The 19,115-nt window shown below is 41.3% G+C and overlaps 1 long non-coding RNA gene across 1 annotated transcript in view; it reads left to right on the plus strand.

Annotated features, from left to right (window-relative positions):
* LOC135983927 (uncharacterized) overlaps positions 1-18,573 on the plus strand; it is a 37,993-nt gene extending 19,420 nt beyond the window's left edge. The window contains exons 1-2 of the long non-coding RNA XR_010601790.1: positions 1-14,676; positions 14,829-18,573. The exon at positions 1-14,676 is cut by the window's left edge and continues 19,420 nt beyond it. This is a non-coding gene — a long non-coding RNA (uncharacterized LOC135983927). The remainder of the gene's footprint in view (positions 14,677-14,828) is intronic.
* Positions 18,574-19,115: the final 542 nt, after the last annotated feature.

The following is a 19,115-nucleotide window of genomic DNA, read 5'->3' on the forward strand; positions in this document are numbered from 1 at the left end:
CAAGAGGTTAAACCCCAATATTACTGAGTAAATGGGGTGTCCGTTTACAACACTATAAAAAGGAGAGTCTTTTAGGCGCATGGAATAACTAAAGTGGAGTTAAGCACCTGACCTAAGCAAATGACAAGGTGTCTATCTTTGTGCTATGACTGTTTGTAAAGAAAGGATGTAAAAATGGAGAGGAGTGAGAGAAGGTCCTAGCAGCACTCAGGGTAAGAATAGCTAACTTTGAAGAAGTAGACATACTCTGTAGTATACTATCTTTAGAATGGTACAACTTGCTCTTTGCCATGTAACCAGACCACTCTGCAGTTCTGTGTGGAGGGGCTTGTCCTGCCCCTTTACTGCCACCAAGAGAGTCCCTGCCAGCCCCAGATTCAGGGATTCCCGTTGTAACAGACCATGCAAGGAAAGGGAGGCTCCTTGTAATCTTATCGGACCTACATGTGACCAGTCTGATCCACAATGACCAATCAGCAGCCACATTGGATTTCAGTAGACAGTGCAGTTTCTTTCTTTTTTTATTTGCTTAAAATATGAAACAGACTCTAGTTGTTGTCTACATGTATGTGTGATTATGTTTTTAAGTGAAAACATTAATGGTGAGTGTCTTAAAATAGGTAAGAATTAAGTCATATTCTGATACATTCTTCATGCTGAATTTAAATCTTCCATAGCAATTGCTATGTTCAAGGTACTGTAGGAGCTCAAAGAATCAGTCAAACACTTTTTAGAAAATACAGTTCTTTTAAAATACGACCAGCACCAAGTTAAGTTGGCACCGTGGAGTATCTTGACTAGTAATGTAGTTCTCAAACTAAATAGGAGGTCAGCATCAGTGACAAATGAGCAGTAGTGGTATTAATTTATTTGGTTAGTACTGACAGCATGCTCAGTGCTGTACAGAACACACAAATAGCAAAAGCCTCTGCCCTGTAGAGATGGGATGAACTGGGAAATCCAGAGGTGGGGTTAACTAGAAGTGTTGATATTGTCCCATAATTACAATAAATTCTCTTGTGGGCACTGTGGAAGAGTTTGCCATTTCAGAGGTATTTGAATGAGTTCCTTCTAGTAGGAGCAAAGTCTGAATAGTGATATTTAAAAAGATGCAGTTTGTTGTTATGGTTGTTTATAAGGGAGAGCTCCCTGGAGCCTTAGCTTAAATAAGATACAGTAACAGTTTACATCCATGGATCTGCCTGAGCATTGCAGAGGACAGAATACGGTCTGGCCCAGGTTGGGGAATTAAATTAGGAAGTTTAAGGCCTAGAATAAAAATATAGTAGAAAGGAAAATGTGAGACTTGTATGCTGGCATGACACCAATTTCTATAGAGTTCCGTTAGATTGGCTTGGGTGTATCAAAGAAATTTTATCAGAGGCTTTTAAAACAGAAATGTGTTGCAGGTGGAATACCTTTTTATCTAGATCAAGGGTTGAAAATAGATAAATGTTTGCTTTTCCTTAGGAACGGTTGATGCTTATCCTCAGAGAATCTTTGAATAACATCCTTTGTTTTGTAGACAAACTGTTACTTCTATATCTGGTTTCTTCCATTGTTGTTTACTTTTTGGGACACCGTCTAGAAAACGGGATCATTTGAAACATTCATCTGTTCTTGTTGTGTGTTCTCTTTTCTCCCACTTACTTTCTATGTCAAGTGCTATAGATGGGTTCTGTGCAGTCTGGTGAAACCAGCCATATAGGTATGTCTGAAAGTAAAAAATCTGTGGATATTTTTTGTGTCTTGTAATAAGATAGACGTAATTATTTTGTTGTGCTGGATATGGCACCCACATTTATTGCTGGTAATGATATCTGAGCTGGTAATGATATCTGAGCCTTGGTCTGAGGGTCAAATTCAAGGATGACAGAAATGATGACAATAGTGGGTATTATTTGCATAGCAAAGGGACTCAAAAGATGGGCTTGTAGCAGGAAAACAACCACTAGTGATCCACCAGCATGCCACTCCTTACATCTTTTTACATCCTCCTGTTAGTTGGTTTAAAACTTGTTGCCCCCTCTATATGTAAGTTACAATGACAGCTTAATAATGTGCGTGAATATGCCCATTTACTTCATTTCTAAATTTGGCCAGGAGATTCAGTGCCTTTCCTCTCTTCAGCCTTATGTTCTAAAGTCATCATTCTTGTCCTCCAAAAATGTACAAAGTTCTACATGAAAAAGAGAGAAGTTGGGGACCTTGTATTTTCAATGTGTATTTTAAAGCAAAATAAAAAACGCTGAACACGTTTGGAGGGAGAAATACATTTTTAAGGTGGATCTTCTAAATGAAAAAGGAATAGTAAATCTTTAAAGATATGAATCAAGAAATATCTGCAACGTAACTACAAAAAACTTGTTTTAATTGTTAAACATTGGCTTCAGTATCAGTTCTTGGATTTCAGATCTGAGATACCACGACCTGGTCAGTCGTTTTCTGCTGCTCCAGGAGTAGGCAAGATCATATAGTATGTCGGAGATATGCAAAGTAATGGAACCAGTTGATGGCATATCTTGATAAAAAAGCAGTTCATCAGCTTTGGAAAAGATGAGAGCTCTCTCATATCCCAGGAGACCATGCTGCCAGGCTGAGTGAGTCACTTATGTGGACAGTAGCATGTGGTGAGTGAATCATCAGGTGTTGAACAAATTAATTTTTCAGTAGGGTATATGCAAGATAATATTTTCTCACAAAGTCATCTTGTACCTACCCAAAGAAGGAATGACACAGAGAGAGAATTATTCTCATCTAATTGGAAGAACTGCTTGGTGTAACTTTTTCCATTCAGTTCTCTTAGTGGACCTCAGAGTCTAAGACCCCAATAGTTATTCTTTTGCTGAAACTTAAAGGCCTTTCTTCTTCGTAGAAATTAACATCTGATCCCTCTAACCTACAGAATAGGCCATGCCCTATCATAAGGAACCAATCCATATTCTTTTATGCAAAAGGATGTGTATATCCTGAGGTTGGCAATTCTGTAGCCAGGGTTATTTGCATCAGTAACTCTTGGCCTAATTGTATATTTTTTTCCGCTTTGTTCTTTAGCCCCAGTTCTAAATGTAATTTATGCGTATTGATCGTTTAATGCCTAGTTGAATACACTGAAATTGTTGGGATATAAATGTTAGAAAGCTCAGAAAAAAATCAATATTGAGGGAAGAGTTTGTAGGCCTGGAGAGATGGTTAGTGTTGTGTCCCAAGATCTGCTAAGAGATCTTTGTCTGTGGGATGCACCATTGATCACACTACACCCTAGCAGCCCTGCCCTCTCTGGATGGTATCATGGCCCACTGAGGAACTGTGATGCCATTAGTTGACCACCTGCTTTACCCCCCTGCCTTCCTGAGGCACTCAGCAGGAGTTAATGCTATTGGAATTTTCTATGGAAATTTGAGTGTTTGCTGCCACCTAAAGTGTCTGGACCTGGCTCCGTCCCTTATTTAGCTGCCCATTTCTCTTGCCCTAAACGACATGGTGTCTGCAGGGAGGGACATTTGTGAGCTTGAATATAGTTAAAGGCAGGGGGATGGCAGGGATGATGCCTGCTCCATGCTGCTCCCCATTCCTGTGATCACTGGTGAGAATTGATCAGTTTTAGCATGTGACTTTTGACCCCTTCATGCTTATTTTGTTACTTAGGCTATTAGGTCACTTTAGGTGCTCTTGAAAATGTTACCCTTAGAGCCTAATCCATAGAACAGCATCTATTTTAGCTATGCCGGAATATGCAGTCCTTCATTAGGGTGCAAAGTGCCTTTAAAATATTAGTAAGTGCACAAGCTTTGAAAGACACTATTAACACCTTACCCTGTTTGTAGGGGGCTTAATTAGAAGACACCTGAGAAATAGAGCATTAAAATTTTGGCCTTATTGAACAGAAGGCAGCATAATGAATAGATTCTCCCTTCATAATTATAAGATGCTTCTTTCTGGATTTTCTTCAATGAATTTTTAAATAAGTGTGAACAAAGGGTGAAAATCACCGAGAGCATCTTTACAAACATCCTGAATCTCGTGGGGATATCACTAACAGGCTAAAGTCTGGAGGCCATTCCTGCTTTGTCAGCCCAGGTACTACAGGGTGAGCACCACACCGTGCGTAAGTGTCACCCTCTGTGCCACTTAAACCCCACACAGGCTGAGGTGTGGGATAAACAGCTGAGGACTAGAGGCCATGCACCCAGGAGTCTGAATAGGCCGGAACAGAGGGGATTCTCAGCACTAGTTTTGGGGTGGGGTCACTGGCTCTCTACAAACACAGTTCCATTGCTCTGGAACCCCTGCTATGAGTGGTATATTCCTACGTAGTGGCTGCTGTTTTGGCCCACAGACTGGGCTGGAGTAGCTGCCATGGAGGATCCGAGCTATAGCTCCACAACTTTGTGTTTTGAGGTGGTCGCTTTTATCCCCTTAGCCCTTACTGTGTCAAGGAACTAAACTGGTTTACACAGGTGTTTTCAGGATAGGATGAATGTCACCTCTCCTGAGGTGCATGGTGGTCCAGGTACTCTCCTGCCTGCATGAGGAGCATATTTCCTGCCCATTAAATACCCCAGGTTAATACATAAAACAGGAAAAATGGGGTGTGGTCAGAGGAGAGAGGGTCTGACTGGAGTTGGATCACCTTACTCCCAATTCTGGAGGTGCAGCTGATGTAGCATTTTGATCAGTAGCTGTGTATACAGCCTTAACTGTAGGCATTGCTGTTAGTTCAGCCTACACGAGATGAGTTTGCTCAGGAGGAACTGTAGCTTTGAAGTACAGGCAGTTGATTGTGAGCAGGGTGGGGAGCAGTGTGGTTGCTTATCTTCCCCGGTTTATGACCAGTGCAAGACTGAGCCCTAAGAATGATGAAAAGAAGCTGAATGAATAGCATCACATGTGTACTATAATGAGCAAACCCACCTCTGAAACCAGAAGATCAGTAGAGCTGGTGGCCTGTATTGTGCCCACTGAGGCTATGCATGCCAGGGTTCTTCCTCACATGGATCTCCTCATGCCCACGTCAAAGGAGGATGAGCTGTCTCCCAGACATCGTCCCCTTGTCTGTCCCACATCCATGTGACACAGCCATGTTTTGGGGAGCAGCAGGCCAGGGCACTACAACATGCTACATGCATTATCTGTCCCCACAGGCTTATATTTATTCGGTGTTGTCATCTTGTCTTGAGGGTGTATGATCCAATGATGGCCCATCTTTTTATGATGATGCTTAAGTTTTGTATGTTACTGCAGTTGGCCAACAGCCAGCTACCAAGATAGAGTTTACTGCACTATGCATAAAATAACTTTCTTAGGAGAAATAAGTGTGATTTTTTTTCTAATACCTAGTCCTTCAATAATGCCTTCTATCCAAGGATTTGAAAGCATTTCACATACACTAATGACTTTATCCACAGAACTCCCCTAGGAGATAGGGAAGGATTGTTATCCTCATTTAACAGATGGGGACTGAGACAGAATAAGGCCAGACTTTCAAAAATCCCGAGCTGCTATTTACATGCCAAAATAAGTGGACGTATTTTCATAAGAGCTCAGCACATATTAGCATATCTAATACATAGTTCATTTCTATTTCTGGCCATAATTTAGGTGCCTAAACAGGAAGGGAACTCTTCTCAAAATCTGGTCCCAGTTGTGGGTGTCAAACTGTCAGATCTGCCCCTGAGCTCTTCTGAAAATCTTTCGCCCAGTGACTGAACCATAAGATCATGCACCAAATCTGTAGCCGCGCCAAGAATAGAGACATGGTTTCCTGGTCTTGAACTTTAACCATTAAACGATATTTCCTTTAGCAAAACAATCCATCAAAAAACTTTTTCGGTAGATAAGGGCAGAAAAGCTAAACAGGTTTATTATGATTAAGAATGTGGCCAGGATAATAGTGATAAACACTGACCAGTTCTCTAATTGTGATTAAAAAAGATAAGGATGAGATGGGAAAATGAGGTGAAAATTTTTCTATTTTAGTACAAAGAAAACGGTCACTGTTTCCAATGGACTGTCTGCATGTGGAACAAGGATTTGAAGATCTATCACAAAAAATAATATTTGAGGAGGGGTGGGGGAAAGGGAAGAAGAGATATAAGTTATTGAATGCTTCAGAAGCTCAGCTTTTTCATGTGGCCGTCTGTAAAACTTGCCTTTCAAAATGGCTGCCAGGGGATAGTGGAATTTTACCTAGCACGTGGCTGGCAGTCCAGCAGATGTACATGAAACCATGTATATGACACACAAATGTGTGCTATTTGTTCATTCTCTAGCTGAATGAGGGCTACTCTATGACTGTTCTTAACTTCTGTAGTTAAAGCTGGCCAATTTTGTAGCTTTGGCCTCATCTAATTTTATTTTTTTTTGGTTTCAGTTTGTGTGGATTTGAACACCCAAACTCTCAATGGGTTTCAGGTTTGACTAAATCTGAAAGCTCCAGAGCAAGAACACATAGCTGCAACTACTGGTTTTGAGTTGGAAACAATCATAAATTCCACCCTGGAACCTGTGGTGAGGTTAGGGGCTTCACTGGAAACTCACACCAAATTTGCTTGAAGTGCTGGTGACCCTTTCATTGACCTTGAGTTGAGCTGAGTTCTGAGTTTGTAATAAAACCTGACCTCAGGAAACTCTCCTGCATTTGTGCGTCATTAGTAAAGCTTCTTATAATGGGGTTTCTTTTATCTTTCAGAAAAAGGTATCCATGATTACAGATACAGAGCCCAGTCTGTTTACTTAGACAAAATACCCATTGCAGTTAATGAAAACTTTGAGTAAGGACACAGGTTTGGACACATAGCTGAGTAGTCTCTCTTAGATTACAGTCACTAAAGCTCATCTGAAGGATGCTGAGATCATTGACTTTAACAGGAGTTGCAGGTGTTCTGCTGCTCTTTGGATCAGACTTAATATTTGCAAGTAAAGCTGCTCTCTCAACCTGGCAGCATACTTATGAATATAGGTTAAAAGAGTGAAAGGGGAACACCTGAAGTTTGATTTTAAAAACAAATTAAGAAAACTTACCTGCACTTTTCACTCTCCCGCCTTCCCAGCCGTATCACTCAGTCAAGTTCAAAACATGGTCGCAAGGCAAGCATGACCACAAATTAGTGTTAGGAAAAAACCTAGCAAATTTGACATTTTACAGCAATTTTCCTTCTGAATTTCTCAGAAAATAAATGTGTAATACCAGGGTGAGGCATGCAGCACTTCTTGTGTTCGTTGGGTAGAAAAAGTTCCTGTATTTTGCTCTTCGACGGTCTTAGATCTTCAATTATAATTGTGGCATTTTGATAATCGTCCATTATTTATGTATTCTTTCACACTACGAAAATAAGGCCATTACTCTTCCCCAGCAAAGGAAGTTACAATGCAGTGAACTTGCTTCTTATTAAATGTTATATGGGAGAAATCAGAAGACTTTTTTGTTCTGCTAGTTGTTTAGCTTTTATTCTGCAAGTCCTTGAGTGGTGAATAGCAGGTCATGAGCAGTGGCAAGCTTAGGGTTACCATATTTTGAGCCTCCTAAAGGAGGACACTCCACGGGCCCCTGGCCCCGCCCCCAGCCCCGCCCTAACTCCGCCCCTTCCCCCAAAGTCCCTGCCCCAACTCCGCCCCCTCCCCTGCTTCCCGCGAATATTTGATTCGCGGGAAGCCTGAAGCAGGTAAGGGGGGGAGGAGGTGCGTCTCCAGCCTGGGTCGGCCCGCCCAGCACTGCTGGTCCCCGGGCCCCCGGCCGAGCACCCCCGGCCCAGCCGACCGCCGGCCCCCCCGAGCTCCCCGAGCCGGCCGACCGCCGGCCCGCATGTCCCGATTTTCCCGGACATGTCCGGCTTTTTGGGATTTCCCCCTGGACGGGGATTTGGAGCCCAAAAAGCCGGACATGTCCGGGAAAATCCGGACGTATGGTAACCCTATGCAAGCTACATGTGTGTGCAAGTTCTGTGTTCTGAGTGGTTGTAAAACTCTAGCTCTCTGCACCAGCTCTCAAACTGTCTACACTGCAGCGTGTACCCTCATCCTAGCTTGCATGCATATATGGCTTGAATATGTGCCCCCTGGAGTCTATGGCAAATGCCTTTACATTCAGTGATGCACGATCAAGCTCTTATACAGACCATTTCATTTGTAAACCTTAAGGTGATTTACAGAGGAGGGTATAGTTCATTATCACATATGAGGAAACTGGCACAGACCAGTGAAGAGACTTGTCCAACATCCCACAATAAATTGGTAACAATGGTAGGAATAGATTTCCAGCATCCTGACTCCCAGTGCCATACTCTAGCCACTAAGCCATGCCATCTCTTAGTGCAGGTTGCCTTGTGCTCCAAGTCCTGCTCATCACTTTTATATGCAGGATCAACCCTATAATATGTTTTTAAAAAAAAGACAATTGTTGAAACAAAGGTTGCTCTATTGTTCAGAGTTATTGAATGCTATGTTACTCAGTATATCTCAGTAAATATTGCTTTGTATCAGCCACTCTTCCTTTTCCACCATCCCATTTCTAAATGTAGTGTGATGTTTATAAGGATAGAACAGTATTTAGTTTTTACTTATCCATACTAAAACACCTCAGTATATACTGAGATTCAGTACCAGTCTCAAAAGAAAAGTCAAATGTCCCCAAGATCTGTTTAATTTGATGAGTGACCTAAGTTTAAACCTCTAAGAACTGGAAACCAAAGTCCAATATATAAACAAATCATGATAAATGTTTATCATAGGTCTGATATAATCTACCATGTATTCTGCCTAGCATGTATTTACTACTAATAGTCCATTAAATAAATGTATTATGCTATGAGTACAATACATTGTAAGTGTAACTTTAATTCATCTGCCTTGTCATTTCTGGAAAGAAAACTGAACTATTTCATGTAATAAAGCAACTTTCTCAGCATACACACACATGATTTTCTAACGCTACAGTTTTCCTTGAATTGTTTATCACAAGTAGTTCAGGCTGCCTAATAGATTCATTGTAAGTCACTAAGTGCCTGTAAATCTGATAGACTTGAATGGCTCCATGTGAAAATAACATTTTCTAGTTTCTATTTATAATAGGGGCCTGACTTTGCTGAACTTGGACTGACTTCTCTGGAAGTAATGGAAAAACTGCCTGACCTGGTTTTATAGCAGGCATTAAGTTTCAGATCGGGAAATAAGTAAATGCAAAATAACTCTACTAAATATTTTAAAAACTGTTGACTGTATCATTTTTATAATGGACTTCGTAGCATTAAAGGCTGAATGTAAAAATGACTTGAGGAGACACTTACCTGCCTTATAGGGGTGGCAGTGGAGTCCAGTGGGTAGAGCCCTAGACTGCAACTCAGGAGACCTAGATTCTGTTCCCAGCTCTGTGAAGTGAAAATAATGATACTTAACTCCCTTTCAAAGTACTTTGAGAGCAACAGATGACGAGAACTGTTTAACTCTTGAAATCTTTGCTTAGTTTTTACTCCAGGATTTTTTTGTTTTTTGTCTGAGTAAGGACAGGGTAAATTGTGAGCTGTTGTGAGGGTAAAGATGTTACAATAAATCCTATGGATGCAAATGTTAACATTGCGCACTTCTATACCAGGTGCCCAGTGGATGCAAGTTATAAATTTGTTAAGGGGGGAGGGGCTCTGAGGGAGGATATTAATGAATTGTATGAATAACTGGAACTACTCATTGTAGGAATATGAAGTTTGATCTTGCTATGTCTAATGTGTGGCTAGGGCTCTGCTGTGTGTATGGGCACGATTTTAGGGCATGAGGAATGTTGCCTTGTAGCAATGGGTTCATCTATTTAAAGTTGAGTACTTACCCCTGGAGCATCCCCTTGGGACCCAATGTGGAACCACAGGTACATACCTGACTCAGTTGCTGCTAATGGGTTTTCAATGAAGCTTTTATAACGTGAACAGTGTCCTTTCGGGAGGGCTGATTTGTTAACCAAAGGCTGAACATGGTACGCAAGCAAGTCTTTACCCCAGCATTGGGCTGGAGAGGTATGTCCAACCCTGTAGTCCTTGCTCAGACAAAGTTTTCATTGACTTCAATGGGTATTTTGCCTAAAATTAATTTTAGTCTGTCTACCCCATCTTCTCCATCCAGGCTATTTACCAGTAAGGCCCTCTCCACCACCCGGTACCCTCTTCTGGAGTCAGGCCTCCTGAAATTACCTGGGAAAGGATTCCTTCTCTGGACTCAGGGACCCCTGCAGAGGTCAAACCCCTGCATTTCTTCTCTGGAGCAGCATGTAATTCCCCAGCAATCTGAACCTCTTCCTAAAGCCTAGTAAGGTCCTTTTGCCGGGACTGGGCCTCCCTAGGGCTTTGCCACTCATGCCTTTTGGAACCTGCTCCTTCAAGCAGCACCTTTTCTGGTGAGCTCTCTAACCGGCTTCCTTGAGAAGTCCTTCTCTACAGAAGCTTTCTCTGTGTTCTGGAGCCTCATGACTGAGCCCTCCTAACTCTTTATTAGGCTCAGGTGTTCCTTAGCTATCTAGCTGCTGTCTAGCTGCCTAGGCCAGTAATGACTCACAAGTGGATTTGGGTTGGCTCATTCTCCTTAGCAGAGCTGGTCACAGGTAGACTTGGTGCCTGACTCCCTCGGGAGCCAGCTGCTCTGTAACAGGGGTGCAAAAATCCAGGTCAAGAAGTAAGAAAACCAAACAACCCTTTCAATGCAACATTATACAGAATTATATCTAATCTGTTTGAGGGGTTTCTGTAGCGCTCATCGCTATAGTATCTAAATGATCCACAAATAAATTAGATATGCCAAAGAGGAATGTTAGATTGTTTAGCTTTGGTTCCTTAACATGCAGTGTATTTGTGCCCTCCTCTGTAAAGAGGCACTCCAAGAATGATGTGGCTAAGGGTCTCTTTAATGCCTCGTCCCCAGTTTTTTGAGACTGCAGAACTCTGGTGGTGGTTTAGAACAGTCAGGTTGCCAGTCTGAATGCATGGCATTGTATTGCCTCCAAAAATTCATCTCTTTAACCTGTGTTTGTATTGTGCTTTTTAAAAGGCTTTAAAGTTTTTTGTGTTTGTGGATCTGAATCTTTGTAAAGTATGTAAAGTTCCAGGTAGCTTTTGCGTCTCTAAAGCAAGGGAATATAAATGTTGATAAAGGGACAGTGTCAAGATTTACATGTCCCAATCAGAATCCCCAGCACTTAAAGAAAATAATATTTTATTTTTTATTTAATGGGACATTCTAAGAAAAAAATGAGACCTGTGTAACTTGGTTTATGACATGTTAAAATCTCAGCTATCCTCAGGCATCAGGACTGTCATGGTTTTAATTTACGTGTGTACATGAAGAAAGCCTGCAAATCTACTACTCCTTCTGATGGCTCTTTCATAGCATAAGCTGGTGTAGGGACTAGAAATGCCAAAAATCTTGACTCTCTAAAGCACTCAGATAGCAGAATTCTTATAGATTTCAATCCCCTGCCTAATCAAACATTTACATCACAGGCTGTGGATTCATTGTGGTGGGGGCTGGGTCACCCAGCTGAGGAGATGGGAATTAAAGTGATGTAGACCTAATTTTGGAAGGTGGATTATATTGTTTAAATATGTCTTGGAGCTAGACTTAAAAATCATGTAACTGCTCAGATTTGGGACTTTTGAGTCTATCAAGTTTGATTTATTCACAGAGCTATGGATCATATATTTGTTAGGATTTCAGATGTTCTTTGCCAAGATTTAGACCAAAATTAGATACCTGCCCTGACTGTCTCAGTACCATATCACCGGATGAAGTGATTATACCACTAACCCCAACAGCATCTGATGACCTGAAGCAGTTCCAGGAACTCTTCAAAAGGGTAGCGACCAATCAAGAGATTGCTTTACAGGAGGTACAGGAAAATCAGCATGAATTGCTACAAATCCTACAAATCTCTGCATCAACTGAGATTGCCCTCCCCATAGATGAGGCCATAATGGAGCCTGCGGAGGCCAGATGACACTCTAACTACACCAAAGTACAGGATTTCGTAGAAGATCTCCCTGAGCAGAAGCGTCCTCAACTTAAGGCCGTCATCAATGAGGGTCAGATAATAGCTCGCACGGCGCTACAGGCCTCAATGGTTGTGGCAGACACAGCTGTTTGAACAACAGCCACAGCAGTGCTTATGAGAAGGGCATCCTGGCTGCAAGCATCAGGGATCCCAAAAGAACTGCAGCTAAAAGAGGAGGACCTTCCCTTTGATAGGGAAAAGCTCTTCTCATCCAAAACAGATGACATACTCCATACCATGAAAGGCTCTCGGGCCACGTTGTGCACACTAGGCATATACACTCCACCTAATAAGCATAGACATTATACACCATACCAGAGACCATGAGATACCTCTTTCCATCGTCAACAGCAACAACACTTTGATCAAAATAGAAAAAAGCAACGATCCCAGAGATGGCGGGTACCGCAGAATCAGGCCTCATCCACCCAACCATCTACATCCAAGCCACAGTTTTGAAGTATTGGTCGAGGGTCTGAAAGACTTCCCCCCAATTATAGTGCCCCCAGACACTCCTACCCATACTTTTGGCCACCACTTGCGTCCATTTTACCACGCTTGGGCTGCTATAACAACGGACCAATGGCTCTTCAGAGGAAAACAATCTCTGAGCTCAGAACTCTGGGTTTTGCATACCAGAAAGGTGTTTAGGGTTGCCACTAGGGCTGTCAAGTGATGTAAAAAATGAATCGCGATTAATCACACTGTTAAACAATAATAGAAAACCATTTATTTAAATATTTTTGATGTTTTTTACATTTTCAAATATTTTGATTTCAATTACAACACAGAATACGAAGTGTACAGTGCTCACTTTATTTTTTATTACAAATGTTTGCATTGTAAAAAACAAATGAAATAGTATTTTTCAACTTACCTAATACAATCTCTTTATCATGAAAGTTGAACTTACAAATGTAGAATTATGTACAAAGACTACGTTCAAAAATAAAACAATATAAAACTTTAGAGCCTAGAAAGTCCACTCAGCCTACTTCCTCTACAGCCAATTGCTCAGATAAACAAGTTTGTTTACATTTGCAGGAGATAATGCTCCTGCTTCTTGTTTACAATGTCGTCTGAAAGTGAGAACGGGCGTTCATCTGGCACTGTTATAGATGGCGTCGCAAGATATTTACTTGCCAGTTATGTTAAAGATTCATAAATTAAAAATAAATACATTTAAATTTTAAATTAAATTAATTTAATTCATATATCCCTTCATGTTTCAACCACCATTCCAGAGGACATGCGTCCATGCTGATGACGGGTTCTGTTAGATAACAATCCAAAGCAGTGCAGATCAACGCATGTTCATTTTCATCATCTCAGTCAGATGCCACCAGCAGAAGGTTGATTTTCCTTTTTGTGATTCGGGTTCTGTAGTTTCCGCATCAGAGTGTTGTGTTTTTAAGACTTTTGAAAGCATGCGCCACACTTTGTCCCTCTCAGATTTTGAAAGGTACTTCAGATTCTTAAACCTTGGGTTGAGTGCTGTAGCTATCTTTAGAAATTTCACATTGGTACCTTTTCATTTTGTCAAATCTGCAGTGAAAGTGTTCTTAAAATGAACAACTTGTGCTGGATCATCATCTGAGACTGCTATAACATAATATATGGCAGAATGCAGGTAAAACAGCAGGAAACATACAATTCTCCCCAAAGGTGTTCAGTTATAAATTTAATTAAAAAATGCATTGAACGAGTGTTGTCAGCATGGAAGCATGTCCTCTGGAATGGTGGCTGAAGCATACGAATGTTGAGCATATCTGTCATATAAATACCTTGCGATGCCAGCTACAAAAGTGCCATGTGAATGCCTGTTCTCACTTACAGGTGATATTATAAATAAGAAGCGGACAGCATTATCTCTCGTAAATGCAAACAAACTTATTTCTCTTAGCCAGTTTTTCCCAAGTTTGGGAAACACTGCTCTTAGCGATTAGCTGAACAAGAAGTAGGACTGAGTGGACTTGTAGGCTCTAAAGTTTTACATTGTATTGTTTTTGAATGCAGTTATGTAACAAAAAAAATCTACATTTGTAAGTTGCACTTTCACAATAAAGATATATATATTTGAAAATATAGAAAAACATCCAAAAATATTTAATACATTTCAGTTGGTCTTCTATTGTATAACAGTGCGATTAAAACTGTGATTAATCACGATTATTTTTTTTAATTGCGATTAATATTTTTGAGTTAATCGTGTGATTAATCGACAGCCGTAGTTGCCATCCATCTGGGTTTTACCTGGACAGGTAAACCATCTGAACCAAAAGTCCAGTTGCTGCAGGGTGGGGGGAGGTGCCAGCTCATTAACCTGCATCAGCCCCTCCTCAGCTGTGGCTGCCTTCTTCCTGCAGGCAGACTCCTTGAGACAATCCAGCGAGCAACACGGGATGGGGAGGAGAGGAGCAAGTGATGGGGGCAGGGCCTTGGGAGGAAGAGGTGGAGAAGGGGTCGGGACCTGGGGGAAGAGGCAAAGAAGGGGGAAGGGCCTCAAGGGAAGAGAAGGAGCAGGGATGGGGCCTTGAGGGGGTGGGGGAGAGACAGAGTAGGGGCAGGACCTTGGGGGAAAGGGGCGGGTCAGGGGCAGGGCCTCAATGGTCCAGTTACCTGCAATTAGAAAGTTGGCAACCCGAATTTAGGTAAAAAGAACAGGAGTACTAGTGGCACCTTAGAGACTAACAAATTTATTAGAGCATAAGCTTTCGTGGACTACAGCCCACTTCTTCGGATGCATCCGAATACAGACTTCGGATACAGACTAACACGGCTTCTACTCTGAAACCGAATTTAGGTGTTGACTATTAGTGGAAGCCCAGAGAAGAGCAACAAAAAAGTCAAGGGAAGGATTAAAAGAGGTAAATGTGTAACTTGGGTGAATAGCAATGAATATAGAGAGGAGAAGATATGTGTATGATGAATATTTGATCAGTGGGATGGCATGCATATCAGTGAGACCCCCTGAATTCTACATGTAAAAATTTCCCAAACAATCCCTTATTCTCTTTTAGTCGCTAACAGCTTTTATACAGCCTTAACTACTGCTTTTCTTTATTTTTGTTAAATATATTTTAAAAAGGATTTTAAAAATCAGTCAGATTCTAGAGCTTATACAGGACAAGGTTTCAGATCAAACCCTCTTTCTCACGCAGTCTTCTGAACCCAAAATCTTCCCCAAAGAGAAATTACTGTTAAACAGAACTAACTGCATAGAGGAAGCCCTACTTTTTTTGGTACAATGTAGAAGATTAATGGCTCTAGTGCAGTAGGCTGTAGTAAAGGCAGTGCAGCTGTGTGGCTTAACTGGGAGGAAGGTACACATTACGGTGCATAGTTAAAAATGTATTAGAGTTCAGGGTCAGCAGGAGGTTTAAACCTTTAGATGGTAAAAATCTCATAGCAAAAACCAAAACAGAATATAAACTTCAAGCTCTAGTTGAATTTTTAATTTTAACTTGCACTCTAACACAAAACCATAAGTGACCGCAGCAGTGTTGAGGCAAAATAACATACCAAATGCATGGAATAAATGGAATGTGATGATGCAATTAATATAAAATCATATGGAGATGCTGCTAAGTTTTATGGTAGAGTACAAGTTTGGTGAAGATGTACCTATTGCTTTTTTGGTATCTTATCTGTTGGAAGTAGAAATACACATCTTACCAGAGCGTTGATGTGCTGTCAACACTGTTGTAGGTAATATGAAATTGGAAAGGAATTCTACCTTCATAAGTCTTTCCCCTTAACTTCTTATTTCTGTGCTTTGATGTGGATGGGATTTGTCTTGCTGCCAATTTAACTGTCACTATATGTAGTTTGTGTTCCCTCATAAATAGGGAGTCTAGAGAGGTCAAGGTAGAAAATGAAACAGCAAGAATGTCGAGTTCTGTGACCAAAAATCAAGGTGCCTTTACACTTTGTGCTACTGTCTTTGTTACAACCAATTGGTGTGACAATATGTTTGGCTTCAGACTTGGGAGAGAATGTTAGAATTCATGTTATCCCTTTTGGTGTAAACTGCAAACTCAAAGGCTGTATGATAAAGTCGCTGGGGACTACTGTTCAGGTTAAATACTCCAGAAAGTACAATCAGATTGGTGTGAGCGGTATTTCTGTGATATTTCTTTCTGCACTTCAGTCTCCTCTCTGCTCGCCAGTTTGTCGCAACTTAGGGTAGAAATCGACCTCTCGGGGATCGATTTATCGCGTCCCGTCGGGACGCAACAATCGATCCCCGAATCGACGCTCTTACTCCACCAGCGGAGGTGGGAGTAAGCGCCATCGACGGGAAGCCACAGAGGTCGATTTTGCCGCCGTCCTCACAGCGGGGTAAGTCGGCTGCGATACGTCGAATTCAGCTACGCTATTCACGTAGCTGAATTTGCGTATCTTAAATCGACCCCCCCCCCCCCCCCGTAGTGTAGATGTAGCCTTAGAAACCTCGTTGCCTGTTAAAAGGTCTTTCAAAGCATACTCAAATTTGGAGGGTGGGTGAGTATGAATCAGTTTCTGAACAGTATGAACCAGTTCATAAGATACCTGCTTATGGAAATTAAACTGTGCAATGATGGCATCTGGTAGTATTCATACTTGTGATTCTGCAATTTGCTGAGCTCCTGGCTAAAATGGAAGTTGAAGGTACTCCTTGTTGCCTTATCTAGATATTTATGAACCATTCAGTCACTGTGGTATTTAGGTACACATTACAGGATCGGGCCTGCTGCTGGTAGGAATCTTATGCTGAATCATAGAACTGGAAGGCTTTTTCCCTGACCCCCGGGGTCTGGTCTTTCCCTTGCTAGACAGCATGTTTCCTTCTAAAAGCATTTCGAACACCTTCTCTCTTCCTGTCCTCTTATCATTTTTTCCATTTTCAACCCTCTTTGGGCTGGGTATAGAGGTCTGTTTAACTGTCAATGTCTTTGCCTGTAGCTCCCATTGTCCCAGCAGGGTAAGAGCTAGTCAATTGCTGATGGCCCATCCATTCACGGACAGACACTCCTAGATGCCATACTCCCTCCCCTTAACAGGAGAGGAATGACATTGTGGGGAGGGATAGCTCAGTGGTTTGAGCATTGATCATTAAGAGTATAATCAAACACAGACGTCATAAAATCAAATTGGAATTCAAAAGTTCACAGATTCCCAAAACTGTCAAAGTGGGAGAGCTGGGCTACTCTCCCATTGAAATAGATTATCTAAAACCCAATAATTCATACTCTGATTCATGTCTAAGTGCTGAGACCAACCAATAATTCGCTGAACAAATGTACAGAACTCCACGATTGCCTTGCAAATCTCCCGAACAAGAACAGATCTGACACTACTAGCAATCTAGCTGAATGTGCTTTAACACTGTGTTAGTCTTATAGGACTGGTAAGGAACAACAACAACAAAAACCTGAAAAATGCAGTCAAACCAGACAAGTTTTGTTTTGACAGACAGGGCTAGATCAAGGTAATTAATGTACCAAAAATCAAAAAGCTGCACAGGCATTTTAAGGATTTAGTCTGTTCCAGATAAAAGCTAAAGTTTGTCCCTGCTTTGTGATACTAAATAAACAAATTAATTAAATAAAAGGATGGACAGATTCTCAGGCCAGTTCTGTGCCCAACTAGCCACTGGAATATGCTGCCTCCAAACTGGTGGGTACAATATTTTAAAAATACTTGCAGAACAGGTGACTGGGAGCCAGGACTCTTGGGTCCTATTCCTAGACCTGCCGTTGATTTATTGTGCATGTCAGTTAATCTCTCTGTATCTCAATATGTCCTTTTGTAAGATGGGTACAATAGTATTTACCTACCACTACCTACCTACCACCAGGGATGTTGTGAGGCTTCATCAAAAAAAAGTTGCAAACCACTTTGAGATCCTTGGATGAGAGGAGTTCCAGAAGTTATGGTTATTCTCATAATAATAAGTGCAGGCCACAAGGAAACTGAACCAATATCAGGTGTTTCCACCTCTACACAACAGAATTTTAAGGCTTTCAAGTCACTCTTCCTGAGTTTGCTCCAACAGAAAATGAATCATTCAGGTGCAACTTATCAGCATGCTAGGTCACACAAGGGAGGATTACCAGCCTCTTGATTAGCAAAAACAGTAACAGAGAGCTCCTGTATATGCATTAAAAACACTCTGAAGTATGGTCTGAAGTAAATAGGATGAAATTCAATAAAGACAAATGCAAAGTACTCCAATTAGGAAGGACCAATCAATTGCAGACATACAAAATAGGAATGGACCACCTAGGAAGGAGTACTGTTCTGTGGAAAGGGATCTGGGGGTCATAGTGGACCACAAGCGAAATATGAGTGAACAGTGTAACGCTGTTGCAAAAAAAGAAAATATCATTCTGGAATGTATTAGCAGGAGTGTTGTAAGTAAGACACGAGAAGTAATTCTTCCACTCTACTCTGCTCTGATTAGGGCCAGATAGTTGGAGACTTCCAAGAAATAACAGAAACACATACAATATATTCAACACAATAATTATATTAAACAGGAGACAAATATAACAAAAAAAAGCAAACATGATTCTGGGATGTATTAACAGGGGTGTTGTGAGAAAGACACGAGAGGTCATTCTTCCAATCTACTCTGCGCTGGTTAGGCCTCAGCTGGAGTATTGCGTCCAGTTCTGGGCACCTCATTTCAAGAAAGATGTGGAGAAATTGGAGAGGGTCCAGAGAAGAGCAACAAGAATGATTAAAGGTCTTGAGAACATGACCTATGAAGGAAGGCTGAAAGAATTGGGTTTGTTTAGTTTGGAAAAGAGAAGACTGAGAGGGGACATGATAGCAGTTTTCAGGTATCTAAAAGGGTGTCATAAGGAGGAGGGAGAAAACTTGTTTACCTTGGCCTCTAAGGATAGAACAAGAAGCAATGGGCTTAAATTGCAGCAAGGGAGGTTTAGGTTGGACGTTAGGAAAAAGTTCCTAACTGTCAGGGTGGTTAAACACTGGAATAAATTGCCTAGGGAGGTTGTGGAGTCTTCATCTCTGGAGATATTTAAGAGTAGGTTAGATAAATGTCTATCAGGGATGGTCTAGACAGTATTTGGTCCTGCCATGA

The sequence above is a fragment of the Chrysemys picta genome, chromosome 1 (genome assembly GCF_011386835.1).
Source record: "Chrysemys picta bellii isolate R12L10 chromosome 1, ASM1138683v2, whole genome shotgun sequence".
Classification (NCBI taxonomy): Eukaryota; Metazoa; Chordata; order Testudines; family Emydidae; genus Chrysemys; species Chrysemys picta.